We start from the raw sequence: 26,957 nt of genomic DNA on the forward strand, positions 1-26,957 counted from the left end.
TTACGGTGCTAACTTTTGACTCGATATAGGTGAAGTTTTGGACGACTTTAAATTTGCGATCACCTATCCGTACATTACCAACACGTGTTTGCCTGTTAGCTTAACAAAATTAGCTTAAAAACTGATGCAATTTAAGAATACCCTAACTTGACCTAACCTAGCCTAACGAACAAAAAATATGATTGATGGATGGAAAAGGATGTTAAGGAAAGGTGAAAGTAAACAATGTGGGACGTGGATTTAAAGGCTTGCACTGTAAGCATTAAAGGGTCCTTTCGCTCCACTGCTGTGCGCCTAGAAGATACTAGAAGCGGAGGGTGAGTGCAATCGGTAGAAATTAGCGGGAGGGATGCTATAAAGGAGGATTGGGCATAGGCACGGATAGGCGGTATGCGAGAGAAACTAAATCAAGTATCCGACAACTGACCTTATGTAAAGGTAGTGCAGAGACTTGCTCTACTAAGATTTATCTGGCGGCAAACCTAATAAAGAACCTCTACACCTGTTCGAGGCGGTCTGTGTGGAACTTGGCCGAGGGCGACCAGATCACAGAACAGTACTCAAGCAGCGGATCTGGCCAAGACACACAATACCTGAAGACAAGAGGCATCGTGAAAGTCCTGGGCAACACGCTTAACCACACCAAGGGTCCTTTGAGCCCTACAGACTATGGAGTCGATATGATGTGAAAAGGTGAGGCTAGAGTCGAATAATACATCCAGGTTCTTAACAACAAAAATACGGTGGACTTAAACATTTACTAGGTAAAAGATAGATAAAATAGCAGAACGAGAAGGAGTGAACGAGATATCATTACATTTATCGGGACATACATTAAACACATGAAATTATCATGAGGCAAAACGGTACAAACATCGTTGATAAACAGGACAAACAGTAACTAAGGATACAGCTTTGAGGAACACCGGCACTGGAAGAGAAGGGTGTAGAGATAAGTACCCATAAATTGGACGCAATAACTTCGGATATAAAGGAGAGAACGAAGCCAAGAAAGCAAGAGGGCTTGAACACTGAACAGGGATACTTTTTTTTAAAGGAGAATGGATTGGGGATACGATCAAAAGCAGATTTGAAGTCTGTATAGACTGCATTCACTTGTGAGGTTGATTCTAATTGCTGTAATTGAGGCCGTTTGGACCGATTCCACATCAATGAACCCACAGCAACAGCTTAACAACTTCTTGATTTTCATTTGGCGTATTGTAATGAGAGAGCGTTTTGAATGATCACTTTGGTTTATTTCTCCATTTGCTATTTGATTGGTATACAGTTGTTAGTGCGTTTTGGCTAAGGTTCTGAAAACAATGACCTTTCTTTCTTAATTCGAGTTTTAAGAAAGAGTTCTCTGGTTTTTGTATCTTGTTTTTTTTTTCGTTTGTTTATAGAGGCTTTGAGTCTTGGAGACTACATTCGTCTCTCTACTGTATAAAAAAAGGATGTTTTAATCTAATACAAAACTATGGCATATGTGGCTTAAGTATTACGGAAAACTATTAAACTATTAAACTATGGAAACTATTATGTCATGTGGTATCGAATAAGTTTAAAATTGCGTAAATTTCTTTGTATGATTTACTAATGCGTAAAAATGAGGCGAGGCGCTGGAGTTTGTTGGGTGATAGGATTGTCGTTAAATCAGTTTCTAGTTGACAGGAGGCTCGGTGTGTCGTGTATCCATGGCAATCGGTGAGGATGTGGAGGACGGTGATGTCAACACCACAGAAGCTGCAGAATGGAGGACTGGATTTTTCTAGGAGGTAGGAGTGCATAAGGCGAGTATGACCTATACGAAGGCGGGAAAGGACTCGTTGGATGCGGCTGGATTCGATATCTTCCCATGAAGAGGTGTTGTGCTTGATAGGACGCAGTTTGTTGCTGAGGTCTACGTTGTGCCATGTGGAGTTCCAGTGATGACAGATAAGGGTGTTGGTGAAGCGGATGGAATCACGGCGTGAAAGGGTGTTGTATGGTACGTCAGGAAGGAGCCGACCATCGTTGGCAAGTTGGTCGGCTTTCTCGTTTCCGTTGATTCCGAAATGGCCAGGAATCCAGCAGAAAACGATTGTCGGGGATGCAGGTATGGAGTCTAGGAGCTGTATGTGGGGGTCCTTCGATGTGCCGTGTTCGAGGGCAGCCAGAACTCTGGCACTGTCGCTGAAGATGACGTTCGGTCGGTTGGTCTGTAGTCCTTCGTCGGCGGCTAGTTGCATTGCTATTGCTTCGGCGGAAAAGATCGAGGTGTGGTTAGGAAGTTTGATGGCGCAGTTGTCCGTGGAGGAGTGGATCCCACAACCGGCTGAGTCCAGATGAACGGAGCCGTCTGTAAAAATAAGATGAAACTGTTTGTATTTAGTCTGTATTAAGTGTGTAAAGGTACTATTGGCGATGTGGCTGCTTTTTCCGGTTCCCCGGAGAGAACTTTTAAGTTCCCAGTCTATGACAGGTGTACGATAGTACCAGGGACGAATTCCCTGGCGAGTGGATTGGATGATCGGTGGTAGCTGTTGGTTGGTGAGTGTTTGTAGTTCTGCATTTGTTCTGGTGATGATTGCAGTTACGTCGAGTCCTTTCTCAAGGATCCGAGCCGCAGCTTCCACTATTCGGTTGGTGATGATATGTAGCATAGGAAGGAGGTCGCTTTCGTAGAGGAGGGAGTTGATCGGACTGGTGACAAATGCATGGTTTTTGTATATTTTTAGAATTTTTTTTTGAGATTTATCATTTCGTTTAAATCTTGTTTTCCAAACAGGATTTGAAAAATAATTTTTTATACTTTAATCTAATTTATAGTATTGCTCTTTGTGCATCCTTTTTTGTGATGCTTTTTTGTTTTTTTTTTACTTAATTCTAGTACTTTGGATCATTATTGAACCAATTGCAATGCTTTCCTCAATAATGCTCTGCTTTATTCTTTACAACATCTTCGCCTCTACTGCTTACCACGCTTGTCACTTACTCTTTACTTCCATAGCATAATTTCTACATTGATTCGTGATTGGCTGTCAATTATACCGCTTTACAGCGTCACCGCGTATCGTAAAAAAACGCGTACAGCAGATGATCGGCAGTTCATTAAAGCGTGTTTTTTGAAATCTATGAAGCGTATGCATATTCATGTCGGCAAAACTGCTCAGCATCCTTCTCAAATCAGCTTCAGTGAGCATTCTTATTTCAAACTTTGGCGCACATATTGGATATTTGACTCCGCCGTCGCCTCCGCCCCGTGGGATGGCATAAAATTTTATAAAGAAGCAAAAAAACGCACACTCTGCCATCGCTCGGTCCGACATCCGACGCCCGGCAAACATAAACCGTCATCATCCCGTCGAAATGTCACCCGAAAGGCAACGGAGCGTTACCGGAGGCGCTCAGCGAACCGTAGATGATTTCGGCGTTCCGGTGCCGCCTGTTCACACTTGTGTTGCGGGCCATGCTCAAGACGTGAAAATGCTGCCCGCCCAGATGTTGATACTCGCCCTCACACGCCAACGAAAGTTAAGATGGAACGAAAAAAAAGACAAAAAGAAACGCACACACACACACATTGAAACGCATCTTAGCAAAAAAAGGTGTTTTTTTGGGGAGCCTACTTGGAAAACCTCTTTTGGCGGCCGAAGGCATTTCCCGGCACACCTCCAATGCGAGGCAGGTGGGGCGTTCCGAAACGATCCGAGGTGTGAGAACTAACGCCTGACGTGTTCGATTCGGAAGTATCCGACCAAAATCAATCCAGCCCGATAGGCATCGCAGTAAAGCGTGCGTGCGTGTTTGTGTGTTTGCCATTCGGAACTAATGATTTGCGTCACATGTGTCTGGAACGGTTTCGGGTGCGTCGTTTCCGCTTTTTGGATGGTTCCGCAACCTTCCGCAGAGTGGTTTGACATGGGTGAACACACGGGGCCACGTCACTGGGGCGGTTTAGTCAATGCAGTTGGTAAAATCGATGCCGTCACGGTAGAAACAACAAAGCCTGTCACTAAATAGTTGAAATTAATTAGCAAAATTCATTAAAGCCAACAGCTGCACGGTGGAAGCCATAAGTTCCAACGCACAGTGGGATTTATGGTGGCTATAGTGAGAGAAAATTTAATATTTGAGAAATGTTTCTTATAAGGTCACTTTTAAAATCCGACTCTAGTCAAATTAATTTCAAACACGAAAAAGTAATAACGCATCATTTTTTATTTTCACTCAACTTCTGCCTTTATTTATGTCCCTCATTGTGCAGCGGAAGACACATGATGGATATTATGTTGAGATGCTTTCGTAACAATCAACACCAAAACACATTTCATCGCCCGTTGTCTGCCGTCCCGTCACAATGGGAATCAAACCTAGCGATCCGTTCTTATGCTGGGAATCGGGCGCCTGGAGCGTTTATGAGGTTGACAAACTTCAAAAACCCCGCAATTGGCCCACATGTGCCGCACTATCAACCGGGCGCTCGGCGTGGAAAGCCCCGGCACATACACGAGCGTATGTTTTGCTATCTAATTAAAAGTTTGATTTATGATAAATAGTTTTCTCCCGCCCCGTTCGATAAATCATCAACACATGCAACGGTCGATGGATGAGCCATCAACGAAGCTAGGACACGACAAAAAACCTCGCCGACAACCAACGGCTCCGTACCGTCAAGCGCTTATCTGCGGAGCGCTTCGACAGCGGTACAAGACACGATGCTGTCACCAAACACGACCTTTCCCGGTGGGAAAGTTTGGTGATGGCAGCACGTGATTGCTGGCGAGTGTGGGTGCTTACTTTGGCGCAGAACTCTCTGATGACATACGGCCGTCGGTCGGCTTTTCGCGCTGGATTCCGTGTTGTGTCGTGGATGAGCCCGATGAATGTTTCACTTCCGGTTTGGGGTTGTTGTTGCAACCGGACGCCGAGCAATATTGCAGCTGAAGTGGTAGCGAATGTTGCATTATGCTACATTCGACGATGGCGTACGCGTTTGGGCAGCGTACCAGACAACTTGTTATCCATGGACAAGTTTATCTTCGAGCAGTGAATGCAAATCAAATCACATGCAAAACTAGCACAACATGCATTCAGGGAAGCAAAACAAAATTTGTTTGTGTTACGAGGTATTGGGTGTTTGTCCTAGAAATCATGTTACCATCAGAATTAATTGTATTGGAACAGAATTATAATTTTTATTAAGCGAATATCTTGAAGCATTGAAGCAAAAAACTAAGTAAAATATTTGAATTCTGTGGCAACAGAATAATTAAGACCATTTCCATCTACTCTCATAGCATTTCCATTTGAATTATTACGAGCAACTAAAGGAGGTTTGTGATTTGCTACACTATCGTCCATTCCCGATTCACTTTCAGCACGAACAAAAACGCTAACCGTGTTCGCTCCGTGCGCATTGTAATCTCGGCAGCATGGTTCCGCCTTTCGCCTGTCAAAAGGAAAGCCTCCGCACATCAGAAGCCATCGTTACGGCCGTTGAGCTATGCAAACCGCGTAGAGCTAAGTGGAAGCCGGGCAGACTCGTCACTCGTGGCGTGCCACTGTTTTGTGGCCACTTTTACTGCCATCCATCCCAAACAATAAATCACAATTTTCTCCCCATCACGCGCGACCAGGGTGCCGGGGGGCACCGGTCGAAGGTAGCACGCGACATTACACCGCCCAAAATTTATGACGCTGCACACAAGGTGAACCGCAAGATAAAATCTGACCGAATGTGTGACTGGTGTTGCGGGGTGGGCAGGGACAAAGGATTGGATCGGTTGGATGTGCTGGAAAGAAGCAAACCAAACTAAGCTAATGGGTGATGCAGCAATGATGTGTGCTCGTGTGATTTAGCACCTCGTGATGGTGGAAAGATGTCGTACCGTTACACTTTTGGCTGGCAAGATCCGGAACCCGGAAGAAGGCGATGAAGCTTCTGTTCCTACCGGAAGCCCACATGGGAGTTGTCAGAGATCTTTGAAACACGATGAAACTGGCCACCGGAGTGGGTGAGGTAGGTTTCACGTAGGCGTGACGTTTGCGTTCGAGAATTACGGCCGACACCTCATGGTCAGACCGGCACGTGAGGCACTCTATTAAAATTGATTTGGTTTCCGGAGGATTATCTCGGCCATTTTCTCGCACGGCCCCCACGTGTTCTTCCTTTTTTGGGGGGTGAGAAGAATGGTGGACATTGTCACAAAAACACTTACATGCCTGAGGGAGAGAGGGGGTGGCAGCAGGGTATTGAAGAGGTTGGTCGTTGGAGTGGAGTGAGTGTTTGCGGGTGTTTTCTCAATCAGTCGACTGGGCATTACAACCGAGATTTTATTGGTCTTTGTTTGGATTAGAGAGGTGGAAGCGAATAAATTTTAGCATGATTTGTGGTGACCTAGAACCAACGCCGGGTGTTCCTGCTGGAAGCGCACGAAGCATTTGAATGGGTCATTTAAATGCAATCCGAAAAACCCACTGTAGAGGTGTTGGTTTAGTACTGGAGGGCCTTTTTCTTTTGTCGTTCGAATTTTCTAAGAAACCAATGAACACACTCGAGAGGAATCACTTCTGTCGCTTCGATAATTGTGCACATTTTATCCGAATGGGTTCGAATGGCTCCAATGGCACTGACCTGCTTCGACCTGCGCCAAGCAGTGCCACTTGAGGCGATAAAATATATGCTAAACCTCGTAGGCGTTTGTGTACATTTGCCACACAATAAATCGTTACCAGCTTGCTTCAGGTTGCTTAAACGCTCTCATCCGTTATCTGTCATCTCCAATGGCACAGATGAGGCTCGGTTCCGCAGCCATCCGTAGCCTGGATGCTCCCGGTACGGCTCGCCGACTCCGTTTCGCATGTCATCTTCATTGGATTAATTGCTGTTTACACGATTACATGCTCCTGACAGGGACGCATCGTGTGGTTATATTTGAGCAGCTCCAAGTACCAGATGCTCGACTCGTACGTGAACTGATCGGTGTTTTTGTGTGACTGTGCGTGCTTTGCGTAAATTGAATGTTGTCTGGGAAAGTGCGGAGAAATGGTTTGAAACTTTAGATGATACAATTGTGGCGATTTTTCATCATAATTGTTAACGTGTCATGAAATGGGCGAATAAACTATTATTTTAATTATGATTAATTTGTTTAAGGTTAAACGTGTAGTGCTGATAAATGTGTGGTGCGGAATTGAAAATGGGGAGCATTTAATTAAGAGAGAATTATTACTTCAAAAGCGTATTTGTTATTAATATGCATGATAGTACTCCTATAAATAAGGATGGGAGATCCATACAAGGATCAATATACGAATTCCACTTAATCCTGTAACGTCCTATTGTCTTCCTTGTCTTTGTAAAGTAACGTTCATTTAGAATTTGGTCTCTTTGGACTCTATCTTATGTAGAGTACACCTCTCAGTGATGCTATATGGATATTTTTGACTTCTAAGTGGTTATTGGAGCACTCTTCCCTCTTATGGAGTATTTTTGACAATATCGTGGTTGTTTCAGTTGTTATTAACGATGGAGTTGCAACGAAGACAAATAATTGTGCACAATTCAAAATAGGAAAATTCCTTAAAAACGCGTCTTCTATTTTTGAATATGTTTTGAAACGGTTACGGGTACGTCAAAGCGCGCTAGAAAGGTTAAACAAAATCGTCGTTCAGGAACAGAAGATCGTATCGTAGCTGAACTGGAAGGTGTTCAAAACGTTACAGGCTAGCCTTGGACTTTCAGATGGGGATATTGCAATAAATTCGGTGCAGCATAAGTACCGTCAGAAGAATCGCATTGAGTGCAGGCTACCGTTCTTTTCGTGTATCAAAGCCACCAAATAGAACTTTGAAGCATTATTACGAGGGCTGACAATAAAGTAAGGTCTCCAACGCTGCAACTTCGCCGGATCACGCGCTAGGTGAAATCTGGCAACACCGCCGTGTTCCTTGGTTTCCCCACTACCACTTTGCTGCTGGGTGAGGCTTCCCCGACCGCTCAGTCTTGGCTGAGCAGCCGTCAACGATGGAGGTACCCCTCGCGTCAGCGTCCAAGTGCGAATTGCGTTCTGTAATACGTTTTTTGAGTGCGAAAAAGTTGACACCTATTAAAATCCATCGTCAACTAGTTTAAGTTTACGGGGAAAAGTGTATGGACATAAAAAACGTGCGTAAGTGGAGCCGCGAGTTCAATTCCGGGCGCACTAATGTTCACGACGAGGAGAGAAGTGGCCGACCGTCGGTCTCGGATGCGATTGTTCAAGCAGTGGAGGCAGAAATGCTCAAAAACCGCCGTGCGACAATTAGGGACTTGGAAGAGAAGCTTGGAGGAGTGTGTAGCAGCGAAACAAGCCGTCATATCCTTGTGAACAACTTGCAGTATCACAAAGTTTCTGCCCGATGAGTGCCAAAACAGCTGACCGAAGTGACGCGAGTGACGCGGAGGTTCAGAAAGAGGTCAACACCTGGCTGCGCGAGGCGGACGGAGAGTGGTATTCTGTCGGCATAGACAGATTCATCGTGCGGATGCGCAAGGTGTTGGAAAAAAATGGCGATTATGTGGAAAAGTAGCCAAGACCTTGACCTTTCCAACGGTTTATCGCTTGTTGTAAATAAATGTCATTTTCTATGAAAAAAAATTGGAGACCTTACTTTATTGTCAGCCCTCGTATATCGCCAACCCTTGGCCTGCTCAGGGTTGAGCACGTAGCGAAGATATGGCCAGGATTCCAATCCGTTTCCAGGAAACTCGGTCTAGGGCTGCATCAGGTCTCTGACAGGTTAGACTCCACTTGATCCAGCCAACGAGCTCGCTATGCTCCTCTACGCCTCGTGCCGAACGGGTCGCTGACGAACACCTTTTTGGTGGGGCATGAGTCCGAAATCCTCATCACGTGTCCCAGGATATCAGCACTCCAAACAGCTCAGCTAGCTGCACACACTGCCAAAGATAGTCCTTAGCACCCGCCGCTCGAAAATGACGAGTGCATTGGCGTCCTCCATCAGCATAGTCCAGGACTCGTACCCGCAGAGGACTACCGGACGTATCAAGGTGGTTTATATCGTGCATTTCGTGTGTTGTTGGAGTCTTCTAGATTGAAGGAATGGTGGATTCTGTAGCTAGCACGATTTCCCTGAAAAACTTCGGATTTCGCTGCTTATGTTGTTGTCCGAAGTTATGATCGTAACAAGGAAGCAGAACTCTTCTACCACCTCAAGATACGCCGTCGTCGTCAACTGATGTTCTGTTTCTGAGGCGGGCTTTTTCACGGTCACGGACAAACCAAGCGCCTCAAAAATTGTATGTCCAGAATGGTTCGATTCTGACCAAAAATGTAATGTTGTCACGGCACGGGACGATTTCCCCAACAAATGTAAGTACGTTTTTGTTGACAAATTTTCCCGCAAACTCATGGTATGCCAAGCCATATGCAGCTGTGGGCTCAAAATAAGGGTTTTTATATAAAATCAAACTATGAACTCGACAGTTTATAAAGATTAGTGTCAGAAAACTTGTGTTTTACCTTTTATTAAAGCTCGAAAATGCTCAATTAAGCTCTGGTCAGTCGGGAAGAGTTACAATGTAGATGTCATCGACAAAACTCTGAATCCACCAAACCGTCCAGAATTCTGCCTAGTAGAAAAATACTGGGATATAATGAAATGAAAAATAAAAAAGACAGGTAAAACCACAAAACACAGCTGCAAAACACGCCTATTACTGGAAAAACAGCTACTGAAGTGGATAAATCGGTTGCGCACCAGCTAATGAGAGGTATCATAAGAAATTTGCGTAAAGTCAACCGTACGTAAACAATTTTATTGTTCTTGAATCATGATAAAAGAACATTAAAAAACTTTTCGTTTGAGCTAAACATGATATTTCTACATTAAAAAGTACTCGTTTTACAGCCTGTTCACATGACCGAATTCTAAATAAATGACACTTTATTTTGCAAGGTTTGTTTTCTCTTTATTTCTAAGCAAAAATAAAATATATTTTAAGGACAAATACATTGAAAATAAGAGCGGAGAGTCGAATGTAGTCTCTAAGACTCAAGGCCTCTATAAAAAAAATGAAAATAGGAGTAATAACAAACTCTCCTGGTTGTTCAACTTCAATTTTAGCGTTCAAGCTGCTAGCTTCAATTTTTTAAATCATTTCATTAGAAAGGTTGGTTAGCCAACAAAAACATCGTAAATAGCCTTGCAATGAAACATCGTTTTTTTAATCCGATTGTTCCTATTTCAATGCCAATATTGATTCCGTATTAGATAAAACTCGGTCAGAAAGGAAATATGAAACGCAAACACAAAAATGCTTCTACCGTATGATGCACTGCGGTTCGGTTTATAGATTAAACAAGCAAACCAAAAACCCTGTCGAACGTGCACCCTGAAACATCATGTCTGCTGCAATGAGAAAACTTTTCCACAAACCACACAAATGTCTTAATCTCTTGTTGTTTTTCACAGTTTTTGTCACATCTTTTGCCTTTTGCTCTTCGCTTTTAATCCTTCAATCGCCTGTCAGGATCTTAGTCAATCTCTACAGAAAACTCACCCTAAATTCACATACACGTACCATGTTCCGGAGTTGCTTTTGATGGTGCCAAATTTCTCACCTTACCCGGGTCCCGGTGTTTGCTGACAAAGAAGGCTGAAATTAGCCTTAACACTGTTTCCAAACGCATTAGACGAAACGATAGACACGGCTGCGGTTCTATGAAGGGAATGGATAACACTCCATCTGGGTAAAAATAGTTGGGCTTACGGTTGACCAGAGAGCTAAGAAATTAAAACCGATAACATCGCTCTTCTCGTAGATGTCACATCACAAAAGGACGTCAGAAAGCCTTGTGGCTGTGAAGGAAAAGTTACATCTTTCCGGAATTGGAGGATAGATCATAGGCATGATGTTTCACTCTTGACCATTGACGGACACAAGATGATGGGGCGGGATGATGGTTGTAAGGAAACGATAGTTAGGCGAGGCGAGGCCACTAATGTCAATGGGGTAATGCGTAAAAAGCTACACTCCGCTCACGTGATTACATTGCCCGTCCCACAGGCTCAGGCTGCAGAATGGGACGAGTTCACAGTTTGCTTCATTTTGTTTTGTTTCCGAACTACGCAAGCAAAAAGAAAGAAGTGCAGCTGAAGAATGTTTGCAAAAATGTCGACAGATGGTTAGGCAAACGATAGAAATCTCGTTACGACAAGGTACCTCGCACTAATGGAACGTTTGGTAAAGTGCCGAGTTACACTGGTGGTAACCCCCACGCGGGGGTGCAAAGAAAGACAAAAAAAAAAAGGCCGAGGAAAGGAACTAATGGACATTACTTTGAACTTCGAAGCCGTCCAAAGAATTGAGTTAACGATGGCAAATGGGTTGCAATTTGCCGTCAGTTGCTACGCAAAATGATTAGGTTTAGGTTGCCGGCTGGAGATGGAAGTGGTCCGGTCTGTACTGACCGGAAGTGAATGCTTGCCGATTCGATGTATGCAGATTCTGCTGGCAGATGGAGCGAATGAGCATCGGACAGCAGCAGCATGCACGTTACGTTCGAGTGCATCGAATTCCCACGACCTTAAAGTTCAGTCAGTCAAATTAAGGAGAATTAAGTGTTTGCGTAAATCTGTCGTAAGAGGATCTGTTGGTCGGCAGATTTTGTACATTCGCAGCAGTTTTCCAGATAGCAATGCGTTTTTTGTTGGATCCGTATTACTTACATAAAAATTCAAAATAGAGATTATTCTGGAAAATTAAAACCCCTTTTACAGGTTCAACTAGTAATGGTTTTTGAGAGGACCCGCTTTTTTGTGTGATATATTAGGATACTGTTTAATAATGTTTTCAAAGAAGTTTTTTATTGACAGTTTAAATAACTGTCACCTAAATTAAAGCTAAAATAATACAAAATGTTAAGGGCCACTATTGACGGGGTGTAGTGCTAGGCCAGAGTTTCGAGCTCGCTGTCGGAATCGTTCGAATCTCACCAGGGTCTGAGGCAAGGGAGCAGACTCTCCTGTTTCTTGTTGAACATCGCTCTGGGCGGTGTCATGCGAAGCGCGGGCTTCGACATCCGGGGCACGATTTTCCACCGATCTCTCCAAATCCTTGGCTTCGCGGATGACATCGACATCATCGGACGGACAACTGCGGCGATGTGCGAGGCGTACACCTGACTGAAATGCGCGGCCAATAGAATTGGATTGAGCATCAATGCGACGAAGATAAAATACCTGCTTGCCGGAGGCTCTGACCGTGATAGAGTCCGACACGGAAGCAGAGTATCAGTTAACGGCGACGATCTCGAGGTGGTAGAAGAGTTCTGATACCTTGGTACGATCGTAGCTTCGGACAACAACGTAAGCAGCGGAATCCGAAGTAGCATTGCTCAGGGGAATCGTGCCTACTACGGACTCCACTACCGACTGTTTGGCGGAACTGATATCCTGACGATAGTCAAATCCGGAAGGATAATGCCGGACTCATTCCTCACCAGAAATGCAAGTCGTCTGCGACCCGTTCGACACGAGGCGTAGAGGAGCATAGTGAGCTCGTTGGCTGGATCAAGTGGAGTCAAGCCTGACGGAGACTATTTATTATTAATATGTTTAGTAAGCCATAAGATGACCGGCATGACTTAGCAGGTTAATTGCTAATACTAGGGAAAAGAGTCCTATTAGTCCCAACGAAACCATTGTGTGTACTGAAATCTGTATCTAGTTTACTGTTTGAATGCTAATTTAAACGAAAGTTCTGTTTGCAGACGATTTTTTGTTGAAAGAACGCATAATCTGCGTAGTTTGAAGTAGCTGAACTTCATCTTACCGTAAACACCCGGATTCTGGCTTCGACCGTCTTGTTCTGTTGTCTAAGAAATTGAAGAATATAAAACTGATACTGATCTACGATGGGATGTAAATGTGTGACTTACATGTTATGCTGTTTGGGCCATCCGCTTACGTAAAACCAATTTTCTTGTTTTATTTGTTAACGCAAGAGATCAATACATGTCATCTCCGTATCTTGCTACACGTGGATTTGAAAAAAATCCCGAAATTTCTGAAAATTGTGGAGTGTTATCAAATCGATTTTTGTAGTGTGATACACAGAAAATTATCCGCTAAACAGAACATTCTTCGAATTTCCCATAATTTTTTATGTACATGTTTTATTCTAGTTGGAGTTTGATTGTACCATTATTTTCTGAAATGCTATAATAACTTGTTATGTTTTATAGCATCATAATATTTACGGAACGATGTTTTAATATTATTTCCAGTTACAATATATCGTCGTTTACATGAGTAAAATATATTTTATCATTATATTTTATAGTTAAACTTTTAACTGAGAAGTTTAGGTGATAGTTAAGAGCAACAATATTTGTAACAATCTCCATAATAGTTTTGTTTATGTTCTTCATCGTCGCACCACATGCATCCGGTTGCAATAGCTGCGTACGCTGTGGTTAAAAAACAACCCAGAGTAAAACGAAACATCTCAACATGGCAGTAAACAACAGTCCAAAACTTTCTCAGAGACGAAAGGAAAAGAAGAATAAAACAGAAAAAAAGCTCAAAACGATTGCGTTCTTCACCGAAACGGAAACATGTTGGGGCGCGAACGGATTCACCTGCTCCCGCTGGCAATTATTCGCAGACTGTGGCCGTGTGTGCTGGACGTTCGTAATCCTCGTGGATAATAATAATAAGATAGCCGTGCGTCCGTTCTTCGATTTTGGACGCAAAAGTCTCGGCCAAAGGTGTTCATAAAATTGTACATTTCATGCAGAGTAGAGTGATCTTGCTTGCGTCCAGACGGCGCTTCAGGCCACCGCCGGGCGGCTGGAATCTTTCCCTTCAATCTTTCGAACAGTTAACCCGAAATCCAAATCGACACACAATCCCAGAACACGGGAAAGGTGATAACTTCTGCCGTCGAAATATGCTCAAATACCGCCCGGAGGGTCGTGCGTCCAAACAAGTTAAAGGTGCGAAAGTTGTGTTGTGTGGTATTTTTTTTTTTAATGTCGTCTGTGTGTGCCCTTTTCATGCATCCCTAGATAACCTATCTTATCTGACACCTTTGACCGGTTCGTCATATTTCTTCCATGATTCTGCGTCGAGTGATCTTCATTATATATCCCCGGATCGAAAACAATCGTACATCAACCGAACGGCTCAAATGGGGAAATTGGTCTGGTTTTGATTCTCTTTGGGCCTGTTTCTTTCCTTTTCGTTGATATTTTGCAGCCACAGCTTGAGGAAGGTTAGTCTGAAGTTAATGGCTTCGCAGCAGGAAATCGCCAACGCTGGAGGCCAACGCTGTTGCACCTTGTCATAATCACAGACCACAAAAACCTTGGGTTCCCCTGCCAGTTACGGGTGTGAATTCAGAGTTCCCGGTGTGTGGCGCGTGTAAGACGGTTCGAGCAGCGCCATCAAGTCGCCTGCTCATGTGCTACAGGCTTCAAACTAATCAAATTGTCATTTGCTTTGGAGGTGTTTTGCAAACCTTCGTTGGGTCGTTTGTTTTCAACGTGTTATTTTTTTTGTTTCTGGGAATTATCTGCAAGGATGTTGGCAGGGAAAGCTTGTACCCGGTGTGGCACTTTCTCCAAAAAGATGTTTTCCGATCGAATTCGATTAAAGCCCCGTAGGGTCGCTTAGCTAAAACGACTGTCAATTGGTAAGATTCCATCAGATTCTCGTGTGTTAGAAAATCGTTTCAGGTACCAGACAAATAAAAGTGTTGTCCCTATAATCCTTTTTCAGTTTCAGGCAGATTAAGGTAAAAATTTAATTGGATTTGTCTACTTTTTGGTGTGCAATTATGTTTTTTATATGAGTTTCCACTTTTTTTTACAGCCAGAAGACTCAACCGTTGAGAAAGTCATCAAACATTGGCAATAATAAAACTGTCAAAACATGTTTTGTTCCTTCGTGTTTGCCTTCTTATTGCTTGAAATGCGCGAAAACAATTAAACAATCGCTGCCGAGATTAAGCAAAGGGTCCCAAATCCTGCCGAGGGATTGTACGTGGATGTAAGCAACAGGCCACCCTTAGGATGCACATCGTAACAAGCAAATGCTAGAAAGTTTTTCAACCGAATTGACTTCAAATTGTATGCTCGAATGTTTTGGTGTGTGTGGCAAAGCGAAAGGATGCTCACCAAAAAAGCATGATTCACAGCATAGGCAAGAAACTTCACAAAGAAAACATTACGCCACAAATACCCTTATCAAGATCCAATCATTGCCTATTTGTCACATTCCATTGTTGGTTAGTTGCAGCGTTCCATTTTTATTCGTATTTGTTCGTATCCGTTCGAATGCGAACAGAGCAACCCCGAAAAGGATGGGTTGCTTCCATGGCATCCCAGCATCCTCGCTGCATTCAACCGCAAAACCGCACTCGGGGAATAGTTTTTGCTTGTTTTTTTTTTGTCTTCTTCGAGAGTACAACAAGACAAGGCCAAACTCCGGCCCGGCACTCCGGCATTTTCTAACCACTAAAGACTTGAAAATCCATTTAGCAATTTAAGGTTCTTCTATCCTTTGGAAGCAGCATTGCATTGCGTTGTGTCTTTCTTGCTCAATACCAAGAGCCACTGTGTGCGTGTGTGTTTATGTTCGCCTATTCATACCGAGGGACATCTAAATTCCTCTTGGGAGCTGATTATTGTGATAGATGGAAATGTTTTGCTCTAACAGGCGAGGGTTTTTAAGCTTTATTTGCTTTCCCGGAGCAGATAACAAGTGGAATGAAACGGGTCGTTAATTTGGTGGGTTGATGTAGGATAGAACAGACTAAATTTTCAATATCTTTTAACTTTTTCGTAGTGTTAGCGTTCTTCGGGATTTTCGTGTGCATGTGTGAGGATTAAATTCAGAAAAATTTCATAATAATTTGGTTGGAAGAAATTTTGAATAGATTTTTCTTAATTTTATAAGAATTTTCTTCTATTTCTCGGCTTAACGACCTTTAAGGTCACGCCGGCCATCAAATAGCTTACTAGACTTGCTTATACCACGTAGCTGGATAGTCAAGTCTTCGCCACACTACGTGAGGACGATCCGGATGGGATTTGAACTCCGGTCCTACCGTTTGAAGACTGGTCCCACTGTCGCCTTTACCACCTTCTATTTTATAAGCAAAAAAAATTTATAAGTTGTTGAAATAAATACGATTAAATTAGTGGTTCTTGAGCGTTAGATGCGACAGCCGGTTGCCGGTCTTCAAACGGCAGAACCAGGATTCAAATCCCATCCAAACCGTCCACCCGTAGTGAGGAGAGGACTTGACTATCCAGCTGTGTAGTATCGGCAAGTCTCTAGTAAGCCTTTCGACTTCCGGCGTGAGTTTAGAGGTCGTTAAGCCATGAAGATTAGCGTTTCTATTTAGACCATAAGGCAAATAAGGATAAGCCAAACAAAAAGCAAGGAGCAAATGTCTTAAGAAATATGTACAAAACCACCTCAAGAAGAGCTGAGAATGCGGTATCGAGCCGTAATACTTACACTAAAATACAAATAAAATAATGTGCGGTAATGGAGATTCTAAAAGAAGTTTTTTACTTTGGTTCAGCTTCATTAGGGCTGAAAAATGATTTTAAATGCTGAATTTATAAAGTTCAGCAACAAGACAACGCCGGCGATCTTCATACGGCAAGAGCAGAGCTCCAATCCCATTCGGTCCTAGAGGAGTGTCTCTATCCAACTATTTTATATTAGAAAATCTATGCCATTCCTTTCGATGGTAAGTCATTCGATGGTCGACGTGACCTTGTAGGTGTCAAACCTAGATGAAGAATACAATTGTTGTAAAAAAATATGATTAAAATGGTTAAATTAAGCTAAATAAAGCTCCCGAGGTTATAGCGGAATATGACGAAGTAGTTAAATTGATACATAAAGTGACTGATAATAGAATAATAGGAACCTATTTTAGGACTGACTGTGTAAAATTAAGTCTAGAAAATTCAGTGGCGCCCTAGTGGTGGATGTCTTCAAACGACAGGACTGGAGTTCAAATCCTATCTGGAAACTGTTCCCACGTAGCGTGGACGGACTTTACAACTACGTGGAAAGCAAATCTATTAGGTCTGCAAATAAATAACGGCCGTTTTAAAACCGATGTGGCCACTGTGGACTTTTGACGTTTACCAACGTCATAAATCAAGTTCGGGAAAGACATAATCAACCTGTTTAAACAGATTAGTGATTATTTCGTATGATTCAAAGTTCCTAGTTCTTGAAAATGTCTGATTTTGAGCCGGATGAGCGCCATATGCAGGAGGTGTAGCTGTTTTTGTTTCGAGCGATGATAACGGCAGCCGAAGCGCTTCGAGAGCTTTCGAGTGTTTGCGGCGATGCTGCTCTAAGCGAAGCAAGGTGTCGGGATTGGTTTCGACGCTTTCGAAGCGGTGATTTTGCCTTGGAGGATGCTGAACTTGAAGGAAGGCCCAAAACGTTCGCCGACGAAGAATTGACGGCTTTACTGGAAGAAAATCACCGCCAAACACAAGAAGAGCTTGCAGCCGTGCTTGATGTAACTCGTCAGGCGATATCATCATGGCTGAACGCGTTAGGCATGATACAGAAGGAGGGCAAATGGATACCACACGAGTTCAAGCCGTGGGACATTGAACGCAGACTCTTCGTGTGTGAATGGCTGGTCCAGCAGCACAACAGAAAGGGGTTCCTGCACAAAATCGTGACAGGAGACGAGAAGTGGATTTCGTTCAGCAATCCTAAGCACAAAAAATCATGATGATCCCCTGGTCATACCCCAAAATCATCACCTCGGCCGAACATCCATAGCTCGAAAGTCATGTTGAGTATTTGGTGGGACCAGCTCGGCGTCATCTACTACGAACTTCTGAAACCGGGAGAAACAATCACTGGTGAACGCTACCGGAAACAATTGATGAGTTTAAGTAGACCACTGCGTGAAAAACGGGTAGAATACTCATCACACCATGGATTGCGTCGAAAAACGAATCATTTTTCCGAAAAGGAATCCGCAATTTACTCGAAAGGTGGAAGAAAGTAATAATTCAAAATGGGCAATACTTTGATTGGCCCAATTCCTACAAATAAAAATGCCACCAGTAAAAATGTACTTATGAAAAACGGCCGTTATTTCTTTCACATAGGGTTTTTAAGTTCAGTAATGTTTCTAGCAAAAGATCCTGTAATGAAATAATAAAAAAATCAAAATATTACTAGTTTCGTCACGGGATTGAAGAATTAATAGAATATTTATTTCATTTTATTACCAATCATCATCGTTACTTACAGTATCGTTGCAGGCAATTTCGTTCACATGTTAATACGACGAACCACTTGACAATGCGCCTCAGTGCATTCTTGGGTCATGTTTATTTTTGTGTAGCATTTCTATGCTTTTTCGCTGCGCTCGTCGATTGTGCTTTCCAATACACACCATTGAACACTGCCAATGATCCAACATTCGATACCGCTCGTGCACGTACCGTCCAACCAGTGATGGTATGCACCATTTTCAAGCGAATGGCCCTGCTGGAGGTGTTGTCGGGCTGTTTTTCTTTTCGAATGGGTGTTGCTCCCCGGGTGGACGATTATCCACGTGCCACCGGTCGATCGGCCGCGGAAGGGTGCGTGCTCAATGTGTGCCTTAACGGCCACCACGATGCATAACTCACAGCGATGAGTACGCATTTCCGCATTCCGGTTGCTGCTGTTGTTGTTTTTATCGTTCTTCCGCTGCTGTTCGCGCGTCTCTGCGCATCCCTGATTCAAGACTTCCTGCCACTAGACACCGGGAGAATTATTATTTTTTCGCCTCACGACACACGCGTATCTTCATTTTCTCGCTCGATTTCGAGTTGCTGGACTGCGCTTCGATTTTGTTTATTTTTCAGCTCGGTCGGTTGTGCTGTGGTGCACGTGGCACGTGGTTCGTGGCGAGAGCACGTGAAAAACCAATGTACACACTGTTTGCATATCAATAATCGCTCTAATAATAAGCAAACAACAGCGACTGGCATCTTTCTGACATCGTTTGTCTGCCGTTAAACATTCAACAGATTCATTCATTCGTTCGGCTAGCTGAAAGAGAGAAACAAAAGCAAGTAAATCTAAAACGCTCAGACAAAAATATTCACCTTCTATGGATTAATAATTTACACTGGCAAAGAATAGCTCACCAGCAGACGTGCTAGACACGGCGGCCTTGAGAGGGATCAACCCTCTTGCACTGCTAGCTGTTGCATTATTCAACCGCCCTGTCGAGAATTTTCGCTGCGCATATTCCGCATAACTATTGCGCGAAAAAACCCCGTCAAGGCAGTGTTGATCTTTCCCTTATAATGTATTCTTTTCGTGTGATTGACATAACTGAAGCGAAGCAAATCCCTTTGGACACTGATTGAATTGTGGGATTGTTATTTGATTTTCATTTTTTGAAATTAGAACCGTAATGTTGCACACTAATGGTGGAGATGTAGAAGTTCTCTTATGGCTTTGTCTAATGTGGTTTATGTGTCTTTTTGCAGCGTTTTTACTTTACTGACTCTTTAAAAAATCTATTTTAAATAAACGTATTTCACTAAACCCATCCCCATTTACGTAAGTATCATTCTTACTCTTTCCAAAACGTAGCTTATCAAGATTATCGTACACTTTCCTTCCGTTCCGGAATTACTTCCTCCTATCTCCTTAAGCTTTAGAATTCTTTTTAATTTCGCTCCCACTGTGCCCCGGGCTGTCGAAAGTGCGACAGTTTGGATAAACATCGTCCGCCTGATGTTCGGTGACGCATCAGCATAAGAAAAAAAGAAGCGACGAATCAAATTTAATAATTCATAAGCACCATAAAAGAACCATCGCACTGTGAACGTAAGAAGTCTAAAGGAGAGACTTCAACGCAGCCCGGAAAGCAACTTTAAGTGAAACGACATTGCACAATAAAGATCGTCAGAATGACAGACGGAGCGGTGTGTGTGTCTGTGTACGCTACGTTCCTTCCCTTTTTGCTGCATAACCGGCCACGTTAAGTGGTATCAAGCATTTACAGAAGGATCAACGGTTACTCCTACCACCTAGCTCTTCGCTCAAACAGGAGCAATAAAGAGATGCGAAAGCCCTTTACGAAAAACGGACCAATAATACTTCGCTCCACCCGCGTGCAAAGCCGGCACGTGTCGGGGTTGCTTCTTATCGTAAAAATGTTTTTACCACCGATCCACGGAGCGTTCGCAGGGAGCCACCATTCACGTGGCTTATTATTTTTGATATTTTTATTTATACTTACGCCGGCACCTTCTCCCTGGTGGGAGGGGGTGGCCGCCTTTTTGTTGTTGTTGATATGTTACTCCAGCCAAAGTCAAAGTGTCGGGAGTGCTGTGGCTGCGTGCGTGCGGTAAGACGCAGCACAAACAATTAAGACAATTTCACCTAAGCTGACGCGAATGACAAGATGGATTTCGATGACTTACCGACTCTTGGGTGGTAAGTCCTACCGGACCAGAGGTCGCCATCTTGACACGTGCGGTGCGGCCGGGCGATGGATTATCGCCGATGCAATTATGCGGCTACAAACAAAGGGCACAGTGCGTGCGTAGTTGATGTTTGGTGATGCTGGATCGGGTGTGCGGAACCGATGGCTGGAACGATTGTTTTATAGCGCTGCCAAGGATTCCTAATTTTTCCTGCGTATGACATACGCACAAAGAAGCGATATCTCAATAGCGTTACGATCATGTAACCGCTACCGCACACAGCAAGAGTCTATTAGATTATCAATCAAAAATGTAAATCATCCGTTGGAGTGTAACGACTACGTGAGGGATACAAATTGCACAATAAAATTGCGTTTTCCAAATGGTGTTCAATGAACAGCAGTCGAAATACATTTGTAAAATGCGTTTCAAGGAAAATGGCAGAAGTAATGTAGCAAACTAGTGAATTCGTGTTGTTAAATGAATACGAAATTAAGCCAGTTCCAGAGAACATATTTAAATTAAATTCACACAATATTTTCGTTTGCTCTTTTCCAGTGAAAAGCTGGAGTAAAATTCGAGTGAAATCTAGAGTTTTATGTTATACGCTAGTTTTATGCTTTGCAATTCTATTTTATTTTAATTATTAATAAATATTTAAACAGCTATTTGTTTAACAATACTATAGCAAATCAAATTATGTGATGAATGGACATCTTCAACGAATAGACATCGATCACATCCTCTGGTCATGTGTGGAGTTTGATGCGGCTAGACCCGGACTCTTAGCAGACATTCAGACATCAGGAAGATCCCCGGCGAGGCCGATGCACGATATCCTGGGACAGAAGGACTACGAATACGTTCGGATCCTGTTTGACTTCGCCAAAGAGATGGAAATCGTCCTTTGATCCCTTCCACTCTCCCTTCCCGTAGATTGTACGCACTATCAAGCTATTATTTGATTGTAATTTCTTATATTTATTTATTTTTTGGGTTTTGTTTGCAATACGTTGCAATACACCCGGTATTCAAAAAAAGTCGAGAGGATGGACTGTGCCAACTTACGGGCCATCACAGTCGTTGCCTATAAGATCCTGCCCCGAATACTCTTCTGCAGACTGGACCCCGGAATTGGACTTCGTCGGAAGCTACCAAGCTGGATTTGTTGGACGCAAATCGACAACCAAGTTACGATAATAACCTCGGACAACAACGTAAGCAGCGAAATTCGAAGGCGCATTGTTCAGGGGAATCGTGTCTACTACAGACTCCACAAACTCCTGCGATCCAAAAGACTCCAACAACACACGAAATGCACGATATACTGTACCTTGATACGTCCGGTAGTCCTCTACGTGTACTAGTCCTGGACTATGCTGTTAGAGGACGCCAATGCACTCGCCATTTTCGCCTGGACTATCCCTAATAGTGTGAGCAGGGCATGTGGCGAAGGAGAATGAACCACGAGGTAGCTCTGCTGTTTCGGGGTGCTGATATCCTGACGGTAGTCAAAGCCGGAAGGATACGATGGTTGGGGCACGTGCCCCACCAAGAGGAGCACAGCGAGCTCGTTGGCTGGATCAAGTGGAATCTAACCTGTCGGAGATCGGATGCAGCCCTAGACCGAGTTTCCTGGACACTTTTTGGAGACCTGGGACCAAGAAGAAGAAGAAGAAGAAGAAGAAGCGATAAAAACTGTTTAAAGAGATCTAAAGTCGTAACTAGCGACCTTGTCGATGTGGGATGTCTGGGTTCGCTGCTGCAGTTACCCTTCAAACGTTATTTTGGTTTTCGCCTCTATGCGTTTTGTAGGCGTCAGGTTCGCCAGGAAGTACATTGGATCACTGAACCAATTGAAGTAGGTTTGGGAGACCTAATGCTACTGTAGCTTTTGAACTCGTGCGTTCTGCCGATGGTGGGGCCGTCAGCCACAACATCCATATGCTGGCAACGAAATAGGGTACCCACAACAAAGGGGGTTATCGTGGGATCCAATGCCAAGTCTCCAAAGAGCGATGCTTCTAAGAGACGCAGACCCCCTGGATCCAGAGGACATGCAGAACACAAGGATACATGGCAGGAACAACATGAACCGAACTCACCCGTCATAAGGTGTACTAGAACTGACGGAGAAGGAAATGTCTATCCTCCAAATAGCATATGAGTTAAATGATTTGTGATGCTAGATATTAGATTAAATTTTAAGGAATTCGGCCTGTCCGTCATGATGAAATAAATAAATATAAAAAACCTTGACACAGACCTTGTTTGAAAGGGACGAAGTAAGGATGGTCAACACTATTTAAAAATTTGTTTTAAAATAATTTTTTGAGATTTTGTTTTAGGGACCGGCCTAGCCGAATTGTCTGTTTTTATTTTTTATTTTACTGCTAATAGGTTATTGTAATATGATTTCATCAGTATGACAAAGAGTGAAATAGAGCAGATTTCTCTAAATCTTCGTTGTACCGAGATAATTAACTGTGTTCTACGCGAAGAAAAAGTTTCTATTCGTAGTTTATTGGTCTCATAACTAGTGGCGGGTTTGATGGTAAGCCCAGAACTGTTGACTGTTACACTTTCATAAAATAACTTATATTGTACATCTGTACTGTACGTTGTATCATGCATACAAGTAACTATTCAGATACGGTAAATAAATAGCAATAGACCAAACTCACGACCGTGGTAGAAATGTCCCTGTTATCCCACTTCACTGAAGTATTCTAAATAAGCTGTACATCTTTGAAACTTTTAATTATCAATCTTCCCTCCCGAAGGGTCATGAATCAATGTGAGTCCAGCGCGAGTTTTCACCACTCGGATAAAAATCTTCACTTTATTAGGTTGTCACGGTCGCTTTTCTTGTCCCAATCGCAATGAAAAGACTCTTAACGAAGTGACCGAAATTACAACAATGCTCACAGAGGCACACTCGAAAAAAAAAAAACGCGCGTCCGTATCACGCCGCAATTTATCAAGTAGCGCTCGCCACGGTGGCGAAACCAGCGTGCGGTAGTTTCCTTAACGAATAAATCACACCCTTGAGTCCTTGTACGGTGCCGTACCGGTAAGCTGTACAGGACATCGATCGATCGAGGTGTAAAAAGAAATAGAATTTAATGACTTTTAAGTAACACCTTGCCGTAGCGTTTGGACACACTTCCCGAGTGTCCTCGAGGGGACGCAACCGCTGTGTTGGGATGCGCTAGGGCAAGATGGGACGCTGGATAGGTAGGGGTAGCAACAATCAGCCGGCCACAATGGTCACCGCTGGCCACCAGCGGCCATAAACCGATCACAACCAGACACGGTCCCGATCGTTTTTCTTTTCAGCAAATGGTTTTTGTTTAGAGTTTTCCATGCGTTCTTTTTCTTCTTTTTTTTCGCTTGTGACCCCCCGGGGGATCGCTGCATTGAGCGCGATGAGCACCGTGTGCTTCCATCGACCATTGTCCAGTACCATCGATTGCCGTCGATTGGCAATAGATAATACTGACCCTGGCGCTGGAACAATGCAGTCACCGCAAGGATCTTCTTGCAAGACGCAAAACCCGGTCAACGATGTTGCTCTGGGCCGGTGGGTGAACAATGGGAAAAGGAAAAAGAAAAAAGCTAGAAAGAAAGGACAATCCAAACGGCAACTTACGGCAAAACATACAAACACGGCAAAGGAGTGTAAGGTAGAGGCGATGGTTTAAAAATGCAGCTTGCGACTGCAACTGCAGTCCTATTTGCTCACTCACAGCGAGTGTCCTTAAGCACCGGTTGCGGAGTCTGTATTTGTGGAATGGTCAGCAGTAGGAAGAAAAATGTACTGTGCAACTCGAAAAAGGGGACTGATTTATTGCGCTAAAAGGCAACCCGAAAATCCTATTGTTTCTGCCAATCGGTCGCAGTTTACCGTTCGTTGCATTACAATAGCGCGAAAAGTCAGCCCGCAGAAGTTGGGAGGAGCTCGGAAGACAAGAGAACCGATTCCTTGGACCATTGGAAATTGGCCGTGCGCGTTGGTGTTCCTGGAAACGGCGGCAGAAAGAAAAATGCGTCCTTCTCGGATTTATCGTGCCGTCAGCGGGGTTGTTGAAGGGTGCAGAATTAAGGACAAATGAATGGAAAAATTATGGACCATTTATTGGTTTTCGTACGGTGAGTTGTGATCTACCCTCTTACTTGCATCTAGACGACAATTGTGGGTCTTTTATGCTTTCCTTACATCAGAACGGTCAGGGCACAAGAACAGCATCAACTTTAAGGAGGAATTGTTCTGGAAAAAGGGCAACCGGGGGAAATATTTTTATCTCGATTTTATTGATATGAAACTATAAAATCGGATAGATCTCTGTGTCCGAAGCTGGAACATTGGGCAATGATTCTGTTTGGGTGCGTTTTCGTACAAGGGATTTCGATCGTTCCCATAGAAACGATTAAAAAGCGTCACCATCCCGTCAACACAAAGGGCGTCGAAGGTTCCAGCGCACGGTGACCAATTTTTAAAAATAGAATGTTGATATTGGCTTTTTATTGGAAAATAATCACATGCAGCGCATCAGTAAAGGTAGACACAACATCGCGACACTGCCAAGATGCTGCTCCAATCGGGTGGAGTTTTCCAATTCCGGTACGTTGCGGGCTTGTCGATGGAATAGGCCGTTAGTGGACCCCAGAAATGATGCAATCAGCATGGAATCAGTACCGAGAATTTCACCGTGATTACGTGCCGCGAGCGCCGTAAAAGTGGACCACTTTCGAATGCCGAGCGGATGAACATCAGGCAGTACTCGGCAGCAAAAGGGAATGTCCCCTGAGCTCAGCCGTGTTTGATTACTTTACGACCCTACGGACGAGAGGCGACGAACGAATTAACCGATTGATGGGCGACTTTACAGCCGCGATGATAAACGAATTTACTACTTCCAGTGAACTGTCTGCGTTTTAGTTTGAATGCGATTGAAGCAAAAATAAAGAGGGAAAAAAGGAAAAACAAAAGAGAAAAAGCAGCAGCATCGAAGCGATCATCGATTGATCACGTACGGCTCTGCCAGCGTGAGGCAGCGAGGCTGCAGATGGATAGTTTTACTGCCCGATATTCGATACGCGGCGGGTTGTCGACGACGATGGTGGATAATTGGTGGAACTTACGTTGATCATAACCTCGTTTCGTATACTTTCCGATACGGAGCTGGCACTTAAAATTTGTGATCAAAAATCAACAACTGATTTCGTTGGGGGGGCCCAGTTTGTGGTAGGATGGAGTTTATTGCCTCGGTGTGATTTGATGTTTTAGTGTGTGGATAATCGAGGTGTTTGGTGTTGGAATGTAAGTTCAAACTCCGAAACACGGTAGTATCAGCTTGTAGATTTAAGCATTATGTTAGTCGAATACATTTCATAGCTTTGTGGTTTTAAAGCTGTAGAGCATTTTGGAAGTTTGGAAGTTGAATTAATAGAATTTCTGTTTGACTGAAATCTGAACAACTTTTTTAATTGACCAGTTGTAGTTTCAATTAGCAAAATTAATTAAATCGTTTTTAATTTTATCGCAGCTATTTACATCTTTGTCAGATTTTGCTAGTATTTGGGGTAAACAATATCTACATCCTGAATTGTATTAATTCGTCTATCTGAATTACGAGCAATCCATCGTAGTAGAGAATTTAACATTTCTTTTATAAAAAATATTTAAACGACCATCGAAATATGGTAATGATTATCTTCTCATTTTTGATTTTTGATCTATGAATTCTTCTTCTTCTTCTTTGGCCTGCTCTAGATCGAGCACGTCGTGTCGACGTGGCCAGGTCTCCAATCAGTTTCCAGGAAACTCGATCTAGGGCTGCAGTCCTCCATCCACGGCTGCATCCGATCTCCGACAGATTAGACTCCACTTGTTCCAGCTAACGGGCTCTGTATACTTCTCTACGAATCACGTGCCCCAGCCATCGTATCCTTCCGGCTTTGACTACCTTCAGGATATCAGCACCGCCAAACAGCTCAGCTAACTCGTGGTTCATTCTCCTTCTCCACACGCCCTGCTCGCACACACCCCCAAAGATAGTCCTTAGCTCTCGGCGTTCGAAAATGGCGAGTGCATTGGCGTCCTCCGTCAGCATAGTCCAGGACTAGTACCCGTAGAGGACTACCGGACTTATCAAGGTGCGTTTCTTGTGTTGTTGGAATCTTCTGGATCGCAGTAGTTTGTGGAGTCCTCCATAGGCTCGATTCCCCTGAACAATGCGCCTTCGGATTTCGCTGCTTACGTTGTTGTCCGAAGTTACGATCATACCAAGGTAGCAGAACACCTCTACCACCTCGAGATCGTCGCCGTCAACTGATACTCTGCTTCCGAGTCGGGTTCTATCACGGTCAGAGCCTCCGGCAAGCAGGTATTTCGTCTTCGTCTCATTCATCATCAATCCAATTCTATTGGGCTCGCGTTTGGTCGATGTATTATAATGGTTTAATTGTTTAATT

At 43.6% G+C, this 26,957-nt stretch overlaps 3 protein-coding genes across 5 annotated transcripts in view; 1 reads left to right on the plus strand and 2 right to left on the minus strand.

Annotated features, from left to right (window-relative positions):
* The window catches only part of LOC126568803 (gastrula zinc finger protein xFG20-1-like), a 343,175-nt gene that overhangs the window by 142,556 nt on the left and 173,662 nt on the right, over positions 1–26,957 (minus strand). The window lies entirely within an intron of this gene.
* The window catches only part of LOC126556360 (probable cGMP 3',5'-cyclic phosphodiesterase subunit delta), a 441,422-nt gene that overhangs the window by 113,074 nt on the left and 301,391 nt on the right, over positions 1–26,957 (minus strand). The gene's annotated exons all lie outside the window — the stretch shown is intronic.
* Positions 1–26,957, plus strand: part of LOC126556322 (ras-related protein Rab6) — a 467,299-nt gene that overhangs the window by 5,525 nt on the left and 434,817 nt on the right. For 2 of the 3 annotated variants that reach the window (XM_050211568.1, XM_050211575.1), the window contains exon 1: positions 22,982–22,986. The exons of the other annotated variant lie outside the window; for it this stretch is intronic. The gene's annotated coding sequence lies outside the window, so the exon portion shown is untranslated. Of the gene's footprint in view, positions 1–22,981; positions 22,987–26,957 lie in introns of those variants that run through there. 3 annotated transcript variants of the gene reach the window in all.

This window comes from Anopheles maculipalpis, chromosome 2RL (genome assembly GCF_943734695.1).
Source record: "Anopheles maculipalpis chromosome 2RL, idAnoMacuDA_375_x, whole genome shotgun sequence".
Taxonomy (NCBI): Eukaryota; Metazoa; Arthropoda; class Insecta; order Diptera; family Culicidae; genus Anopheles; species Anopheles maculipalpis.